The sequence below is a fragment of the Kryptolebias marmoratus genome, linkage group LG7, assembly GCF_001649575.2.
Source record: "Kryptolebias marmoratus isolate JLee-2015 linkage group LG7, ASM164957v2, whole genome shotgun sequence".
NCBI classification, from domain to species: domain Eukaryota; kingdom Metazoa; phylum Chordata; class Actinopteri; order Cyprinodontiformes; family Rivulidae; genus Kryptolebias; species Kryptolebias marmoratus.
Window position 1 is genome coordinate 25,066,349 of NC_051436.1, and position 9,300 is coordinate 25,075,648.

Genomic DNA, 9,300 nt, shown 5'->3' on the forward strand with positions numbered 1-9,300 from the left:
AAATATTTGCCCCTCTAAACAATTCTGTTAATAGATAAGTCATTATTTACGGAGACGCAGGGGGAACCGTATCTGATGGAGGAACGCGGCTCGACGTAACAGCAGCAACTCGAGCACATTACTGCCCCCTATATGTCAAGAGGACAAATACCACCTTTTCTGTTCAAATTGCCAACCCGCCACAGTGGCGTGTGTGTTGATCAAATTCACCCGTCACTTCAAATATTTACCCGCATTTGGCCGGTGGCGGGTGCTAATTTCCACCCCTGCCTGGGATGATCCTCAACATCCTAACTAATTTCTTTTTTTCCAGCTGAGGGTGACAAATGAGTACTGGCCAGTTCGATAAATGCTGTCATACAAATCCTTTTTATGCTGGCAAAACTAAACTACCAGCTGCAAATAGCTTTGGCATGAAACACTTTAAAAATTTTCTTGGCCACACTTGGACTAGCCCTTAGATCAATAAGATGTCAGAACTAAACTCTGTTTCTCCAAACTGAGTTTGTTCAAAGAGCTATCTACAGCAGGTAAGAACCCCCCAAAATCTTAACTTTTACAGTTATACTGTTTTAAAACATGCACCACATAAAACAGATTAAGATTAATTTACTATTAGTGTGTGAACTAACAAAACTGTTACTGGTGTTTTGTCAATTAAAGATTATGTTCTGTATGTTCACCTCTGAGGTCATTTGAATCCAATCCATTTTTTGTCCCAAGAGTTGGAACCAAACATGCAGAAGCTGCACTTTATGCACCAAATATCTGGAACAAACTTCTAGAAAACTGCCAGACTGCTCTAACTGTTAATTCCTTTAAAATTAGGTTGAAAACCAACCTGTTCAATGCTACCTTTTGTTAAAGCAAATAATTATTTGATGCTGTATTTCATATTATTGTATCTTTTATTCCAGTTCCTAATTAGAGCTTGCTTTTAACTTTGAATTTTATGATTTTTTTTTATGTTTTTTTTTTGAGACACGCAAAGAAAGAACTTGCTTTACTTTTATTCAGCAATGTCCAAAAGCTTCACAACTCATTGCCGTTGTTTCCCAATAACTTCCTAGTTAATGTTTGTGAAGCTGCAGTCAGTTTTTGGTAGGCAGTTGAAAAATATCCAGACTCACTCACTGATCTTAGAACCAGTAGAAAAGACTAAGGAGTCACCAGAAAACACAATAAACTGTACGTAGATGAGCTCAGACACAAGTTTCCAGCTGCTCTGTCTCAAGCTTCCATTCAACACTCATGCTGTGCTTGTGTTTTAAATTGCTGTGGCTTGCTGAACATGATAACATACAGTATTTTCAAATAAAAGCCCTGTTAGACAGAGACCTTCTCCAAAAACAACAATTCTTGGTGTTTGGGCTCTATACTGAGTTAGAAAATCACCAGCCAGACACAGCAAAGATGCTTGTGATAATGTTACCTATAGGTGGAGCAAAAGAAAACCCCCCAAAAATTCACCTTCCTCTAAATATAAAAGGCATTCTACAAGGTTTCTTTGTAGGTGAAAAAAGTTAACAGTAATGTTTCTTTGCAAAAAACCTATTATTATTATATCTTTATTATAAAGGTTTGGCCTTCATTGAATAAAATCACATTGCCCACCACTTGATGTTGCATGATCTATCAGCTCTTACAGTATATGTTGGTAATGACTTTCTACTACTACCACACCAAGTTTTAACTCAATATCTGTAATATTGACTGAGTTATGGCAATTTTTGTTTTGGATAAGACTGATTGGGTGTGTCCACTATCTTGAATGAGGTAAACTCCAAAAGAAATAAATTGTAGATGTACATCCAATAGTTACTTTCTAAGAGAGTTTCATTTAAATTTGTCCAGAAGTTTATAAGATATTTTGCTAACAGACAATCAAGGCTGATGCTAACAGTTAGTGCCAAAGTTAGGCAAAGATCTTGAGCAATCTCTTAAAGCATGTGTTGGGAATGACTCTCAGCTACTACCAAATCAAAGTTTAGCCCAATATCTGTAAAACTGACTAAGTTAAACATATTTTGCTAACAGTCAAACAGACAAATAAATGTAATCAATTACATGATTGCCTGTTTCTCAAGCTGCCTGTACTCCTAAATCATTTACAATTTAAAAGAATAAAATCATTTGTCTTTATGATACATCTTTCCTCATTACAAAAAAATCATTTAACAAAGTATTTCAACAGAGTTTGCAGACGTCCTTAAAAGGTTCCTGTTTCCACACATGAACAAGAAACGTGACTTGGAAAATAATAGCGTGCTGAAGAAACTCATTTATTGAGGTTAACAGCAAAAAATGGCTGGTGAGTTTCTGAATCAATCCTCAACACATTGAGTTCATAGAAAATAATCGCTGACATCATGCTGCAGGCATTAAAACACAAAAACAAACGGACCCATCAGGACCAGATTGCTTTAATAGCTCCACTCACCAAAGTATGTTCCTGTTGCCAGATTACCACTCAGTGTTACAATGTTTGGCAAACATAACAAATAAAAAGCAGACTTTCAGAGCCTATAATTTGGATAAGTTTGAGAAACAGATAACCACTTCAGTGCATTATTTACAAGCACCCTAAAGTTAAATTAAAGATCAAAGTGTTGAAGACAGAAAAATTACCTTTGTTTAATGGACCATAGTAAGTAGGGGCTCATTTGAACCATGAAGTTATTATGTTTGGCTTTTTTATTATTAGTATCAGCATGATAATTTTATCAGATTTTTGTTCAACTTTTTTAATAACACTTTTTAATTAATGAATGTTAAACTGTTCAGATATTCTTTAATCCAAAACTACTAATAAATAAAATAAAATCACATTTAATACCACCTAAAGATTTTAAGTTCAAGAGATAGTCTGGTCATTTTTAAAGTGATATTCTAATAGTTCCTGACCTGGGACCTGGGTGGAGTTTGTATGTTCTCCTTGTGCTCACATGGGTGTTCTCTGTGTACTCTGGTTTCCTCCCACAGACACACATGCATGTTAGGTTTACTGGTAACTCTAAATTGTCCCTGGGTGTGAGTGAGAGCGTGAATGGTTCTTTGTTTTGTTTGTCTTCATGTGTCCCTGCGATGGACTTGCAACCTGTCCAGGGTGTCCCCCGCCTCTTGCACAGTTACTGCTGGAGATATTCACCAGCTCCCTGAGACACAGAAAGGAGAAGTGGGATGGATGGATGGATGGATGGACAGACGGACGGACGGACGGACGGATGGATGGATGGATGGACGGATGGACGGATGGACGGATGGATGGATGTTCTAATAGTTATCAATAGTTAGTACTTTATCGGCTGTGACAGCAGTCATAGGGCACGAAGTATGGAGAAAGAGGCAAAGGTTTTCGTCCAGGGTAGGATAGCCAATGGCTCACAAAATTATGGCCCATTTTATATTGGATTTTCTATGAAGATAAATTAGTATTAATGTGGTAAATTGTTCAGAAAAGTGTACATTCATTGTGAACAACAATATTCACAAATTCATAAACAGTTTCTCAAACATTCACATTTCAAACTGCACAAATAGGAATAGGCATACAAATTGTCAAATTAAGGTTCAAAAATCGCTGGCTTCAGACAGATCAGTCAACACGAGCAGACGGATCAGCTTGCCTGCGCATGTAAATTTTGAGATTTTCTTCTTAACCTAGCCTGGATGAAGACTTTTGCCCTTTTGTCCATACTTTGTGGTGTTGACTGATGCCATGGCTGAAAAAGACAATAACTACTGAAATCTATTTATTTCCAATCAATTCAGTTTATTTACATAGTGTCAACTCACAACAAAAGTCGCCTCAGGGAACTGTTAAAAAAAAAAAAATCACATACATTATAAAAGCCAATTAGTAAAAATTATATAGCTAAGGAAGCCGACAGATTGCGTTGAATCTTCACTTTGTTGCAGTCTCCCATCCTGAGCAACAATGGAAAGGAAAAACTCCCTTTTACCAGGAAGAAACCTCCAGCAAAACCCGGCTCAAGATGAGCAGCCATCTGCTTGAACTGGCTCAGGTTTGAGAGGACAGGAAAGAGACACAGGCAAACACAGAATGACTGGTAGCACCATAACTAAGGGATAGCTTAGGAAACCCAAACCAACCCTAACTATAGGATTTATCCAAAAAAAAGTCTTAAAGGAGAACTGAAATCAAATCTCAAAACATTGATATTGCATGAATGTCATTTAAACACTTCCACAGAACATTTCAGGGACCCATTTCTCTGACCTAAAACTTAAACAACTTATTTTTAGCATTTTAGTCAATAAATGCTGAAGTGGGACGATTTGGAGGCGGAGTTGCCATTCTGGGTTAATGATGTACATTGTGCCCCTGCCAGCTCCAACAGATTACTGAGGAATGGGGTTACTGTCCCATTGTTTATTAGTGAAAATGGAAGAAGTTTTTTTTTAATACAACAAAATGCTGGAAGACCATACCAGTATGAACCTGAACCATCAGCTGGATCTCCAGAATCAAATGCAAAGTATTCAGATTCTGATAATCACGATGACCGTTATGGCCAACAAAACAACGTGCATAACGATTGAGCTGGGAACATAGAACGGTGAGAACGAGTACCCTCAGATCATTGTCATGACATCAGTACATGACACTGCAAGTCAATACACTGGCAGGAGAGAACTAATGTTGCTAAGTTGAAGCCGACCCAGTGATAACTCAAAGCTAACTGGACACTAACTCATTCAAAACGTGTAAATGCTAGAGGGTAGTGTTTATGAACTCTCACACCAGAGTTCATAAACCAATAGTAGTTTCAGACTGACATTGATTTAATCACACATGGATTATTTATATTTTTTCATCAATAACAAACTGTTCTGAACCACAAACTGATCTCAGGCTGACGGCCTGTAAGAGGTTCATATCTTTATGACACAAGCACGTTAAAAGCAGTTATTAAGAGTCATCCAGGTTTTTACGTCTTTAAGACATAACTTTCATAGATAAACTGAGTATCATCAGCATAACATTGAAAATTTATCCCATGCTGTCTAATAACTAATAATCTAATGGAAGCATAATTAAAGAGTATTGTTCCAAGCCCTTTAACAGAACATAACTTAAAAAATGACTAGACTGTCCCTATCAGTTCTGCAAATCACTTTAAAATATGCTTTTTTATTATGTGCTCAAATAAAAGTCTAATATGAGTGTCAAAATCAACACATTAATCTAAACTCTTCTGTGTTGAATATGCAGTCATTTGTTTTTTGCCACTGTTGAAAAACTCTTATTTTGTTGCCTTACAACGTGTAATTCAAATGGATTTTTATTTTGACTATAAATAATGGATCTTCACAAGATACCCCAGAATAATGAAGGTAAACGGGGAAAATTTGTTTTAAATATTCTAGAAATTATAAAGGTCGTCAACCAAAACTCAGAGATTGAATGAGGAGAGAAGTAACCAGGAGGCCACAGATAACCCTGATGGAGTTTCTGCAGAGAATAGAGGTTCTGTCCATAGGACCTCTATAAGCTGTACAGAGTTGGGCTTCATGAGAGAGTGGCAGGAAGAAGTAATATAAATAAATTATTTGGAATGTCTTCCCCCCAAATCTGAGAGTAGATGTTGATGCAGTGAATTAGAATAATGTTGAAAACTTGTCATTTTTTATCCTCACTGTTGTTGTGGAAGAAAATGTTGTGATCAAACATTTAGGCCATTAAGGACACCATATTTGAGGCAAATTTACCACCCATCACCATGCTGAAAACACCTCTCAAAAAAACTTTCGCCAAACAGGTTAGGAAGATTTAAAATAATGAATAGTTACTTTGTACTATATTAAGAATCTTTTAAAAATCAAGAATTAAATCATAGTTACATTTTGAACTCTATTAAAAACCACAATGAGATCATCTTATATTTAATAAATGCCAGCCCAAATATTTGTTTACATTTTAGCTTTGGTTGCTAAACTGTGTTGGAGTCAGACATCGACTCACTGATCCACCTCACCAGGATATACAGCAAGGACATTGGCATGTCATTCAGACTTGATAAGTACAGCCGAATCATGGCAGCACAAGAGCAGACCCTCAGCACAGGAGCAATAGAGGCTGTGGCATATCATACCAGGCAGGACCCAATATGCAATATGTAAAGATGGCCCCTGAGTCCAGCACATATTAGCTGGATGTAAGATGCAGGCAGGCAAAGTATACATGGAACGCCATAACCAAGTGGCTGGATTAGTGTACAGGAACATCTGTATGAAGTATGGACTGAAAGTCTCACAGTCAAAAGGGGAGACTCAACCAAGGGTGGTAGAGAAACGCAGGGCTAAGATACTGTGGGACTTCAAGATACGGACTGACAAACAGGTGATGGCTAACCAACCAGACATTGTGGTGATCGATAAGATACAGAAGAAAGCAGAGATGATAGATGTAGCAGTCCCAAGGGACTGTAACATTAGGAAGAAAGAGCATGAAAAGCTCAATAAATACCAAGGGCTGAAAGAGGAAATAGAGAAGTTGTGGAAAGTCAAGCCCTCAGTAGTACCAGTGATTATAGGAGCACTCAGTGCTGTGACCCCCAAACTGGACAAGTGGCACCAACAGGTCTCAGGAACAACCTCAGAGATCTATGTCCAGAAGAGTGCAGCCCTAGGAACAGCTAAGATACTGAACAGAACCCTCAAGCTCCCAGGCTTCTGGCAGAGGAACTGCCAAATTTTTAGATTGGAGTTGTTTTAAGACTTACACACCATACACTACTGAATTGATTGATTTTCACATCACCTAATGGAAACCCTTGAGCTGTTTTTTTTCAATCTGGTTTAATTTAAATTTAAAAAAAAAATTATCCCCCTTTTGTTGTGGCCATATAAACCAAGTCATAACAACAGAGGGCTTCTCCAGGATCTGATCCAGTTCCTAAGATGTACCACTTCACAATAATCAGTTAGCTGTAAACCACATAAATAAAAGTTCTACCCAACTATAAGCTGACTTGCAGGGACTGTAACATAATGATTCTTATTGATGCTTTTTATCAAAAAGGTAATATTGAGGTATGGAGACTTGATCTTGGAAGTCCTAAAAAGCATTGCTTTAAAGCATTACCAAACTCTTCCACATAGTAGTCACCTCTGTTAAAGCAGGAGAGCAGCCAAATCCCTCCAAAAGAATGTCAGCAAGCATCTTGACCAGGCAATTTTTGGTGTATCTGGATCAAAAATTGAAGTTCCCTAGTCACACTCCTCCCACCACATTGCAATCAGATATCCCTCTTTGTCAAAGTTCATAAAACAACTTGTAGTTCCAGAATTTACAATCTCATGAGAAGACTGGAGGAAGCCTTTGTAAGGAAGTTCATCTGATGTGTAGGACTTGTTACTGACTATCAGCAATGAGGCTGAAGGGAGAAATGCCTCCCAATTGAGGTGGCGTGCAGGGAATTTGTGGTCTATTCTCTGCTCAGAGCTTGCAGCATTTTAAGCACAGAGAGATAAGGAGAAGATTCATCTCTGATACCAGCAAAGTGACAGTAATCAGATCAAGATGGCTACAGTTCAAAAATGGAAACCCATGGAGATAGACCAGTATCTCACTGGGTTGGGACTGTTTGTAACTAGTTGGTGACTCAAAATTGTGACAAAACTGCAAGAAAAAAATAAAAAAATTTAAGTTGCAGTCTCACTAAATTCTGAAATTTGTGACCAGCAATCTGTGTGGCCAATTTTTGAAAATTATGGCTTATTTTCATGTGGCCAGCTTGCAAATTTGGATTCTAGGTTGAGCACAAGATTTTAGGTCCATTTGATATCAATTGTTATAGACCTGCTGGAATATGACTCTCCAAGCCCATTTAAGAAACAACAAGTTGTTAGCTCAACAACCAGGACTGCGTTGTCCTGGTTAAGCTGTGCAGGAAATGTTTATCATCACTCTGTCTTCTGATTGGGTTTAGCCAAGTGCTAATTTTGATCCTCAGTGAATAAACGTAATACAGAATACTGCTGTCAAACCCAACCCACACTGACTCCTGATAAATGGAAAACATCGGTCAAATTTAGCACTTATCTACTTTTTATCTTTTTCTTTGACCCACTGGGCTTTATAGGAGTGTTAACAAAAGGCCTCTGGGTTTGTTTAACCTGACCCCCCACCCCCACTGTATACACGTACTACCACCCTTCCTGACTCACACAGCTACAGTAGCTATCTGACATTATCTTCATAGTGCACCCATTTTCCATCCATCTATCTCTGTGTAACAGAAACACGCACACACATCCACCAAACATTGACTGCACACTCTTCATATCAGCAGTGCTTCTGCTCTCCATGTCTGCCTTATTATTACCCATCATTCTTAATGTTTTCCTAAGAGCTAACCAGGAAATGAGTTTTATGAAGCTGGAAATCACTCACACACACACATACACTCATGCATAAACACGAACACACACAGAAAACCCCAAACTTCCTGAAGAGACTAAGTGGGGCCAGACAAGCACTCCAACCTGATACACACACTTTTCTTAAAAGAACAATACTACTGTTTCAAGCCTGCTGCCCCAACTACCGGCTATTGGAAAAGGGAATTTCAGAATCAGTGGGAGTGGTGCGATCAGAATACCTTACAGGGCACCTAAACAATGCAGTTAATCCTGTAATGAAGCAACAAACATTAGTAGGACTTTGATAAGGTCTTTTAAGCACCCCCCCTTGGCTCACAGGAAGCTGCGGGAAACCGCCTCAATGAAGTAGCAAATAAAAAGCTCCATGTTCTCACACACACACCCCCAGGGTTGAAAATGATTTTTCTCAGTGTTCGTGACTATGAGGAAAAAAAAACTGTGGAGACTGACTGAGTCATTCAATTCTGGTTAAAAAAAGAAAAAGCAGTGATTTAATTATCAAAGCCTCTTGTTTAGATGCACATTGTTGAGGAAGGAAAAGGGACAATAAACATCACAGGTAAATCACTAAGTATGAAGCAGATGGGGAAGTAAGTGCTTAATAACAGGAGTAACAGTAATTAATCAGTTCATATATCAGTATTATTGAAAAAATAGTGTAGAAAAGTAATTAACTAGAAAATGACTGAAGAAATTTTGAAAGGTGCAAGTGCAGCTACTGTCTGAAATCTCCACATACATAATCTTTCTTATATAAAGGACAATAACAATTTGGGACTTTTTTTCTAAATAATCTACAGTAACAAAATGTCAAATATTTGTTGTATAAACTGTAAAGGAAGTGTAAAAGAACCAAGATCAAAGGAAATGCTGCCAGTGGCACACTATGGT